This window comes from Cyprinodon variegatus, unplaced genomic scaffold (genome assembly GCF_000732505.1).
Source record: "Cyprinodon variegatus isolate N-32 unplaced genomic scaffold, C_variegatus-1.0 Scaffold313, whole genome shotgun sequence".
Classification (NCBI taxonomy): domain Eukaryota; kingdom Metazoa; phylum Chordata; class Actinopteri; order Cyprinodontiformes; family Cyprinodontidae; genus Cyprinodon; species Cyprinodon variegatus.
The window spans coordinates 325,537-326,518 of record NW_015150766.1 but is presented as its reverse complement, the minus strand read 5'-3'; positions in this window follow the sequence as shown (position 1 = coordinate 326,518).

Below are 982 nucleotides of genomic sequence, written 5' to 3'. Positions count from 1 at the left end.
GCTTACTTTCCCTTTCACATGTTTCGCAGTTTAATCAATGTATCTGAGTGACATATATTTGGTAACCTTTTGAAAAGTGCAAACCTTCACCTGGCTTTTAAAAACAATAATGACTGAAAGGACAATAAATGTTAACACACATTACATTACATTACATTACTCATTACAACCATGCAATTCTTTATCCCACAAATTAAGAAATCCTGGCTGCACTGTTCAGATAACGATATAGTAACTGTTTATGCAATGATCAGAAAACAGCTAATATGCAGGTATCAGGATTTTGATTTAAGGTGTGCATGCATTGTTTATAAATAGGATCTTTAAATGTGTTTAGACAAAAGTGATGGCAAAAACAGGATTACCTATGAATAGTTCATATACAATTCAAATAAAAATTTATTCAATTATACTTTAATTGAATATATAATTAAGATTTTATATATAGATAAAATAATAATGAATATAACTGAATTGAATACATGTGGTTCCTTTGTAATGGGGAAGATTTGACTTGGGTGTTCATTTCTATACAGCGAGCAGCAGACTCATTTCCAGTTTTTCTCCTTCGATCCCTTATTATTATTAAAACATATGTAGACAACATAAATGTCAAGGTGTGATAGCTATGAAAACTATTATAAAAAAAGTTGAACAACTATATACTGTATACCAAACTTAAGTGCCAACCTTTGTCAAGACCACTGATCCGGCCAAGTTTATAATCAGATGGAGGGCAGATGTTTCATACTCAAATCATGATTCTGTACAAATGTGCTAAAACAGCTGCTCCAGATAAAGCTATGCTGTGGAAACAGCCAAGGTTTTGTCACGACCTTTTACAGGATCTGCCTGAACAACTGCAAACCATATCTGTAACATTAATGTTAATGAATTAGCTACACACTCCTAAGCCCTGATCTGCTTTTTGTTATTTTCATACAAAATAAAGTTTGTTGATGCTACGCTCTGCCTTTTTATA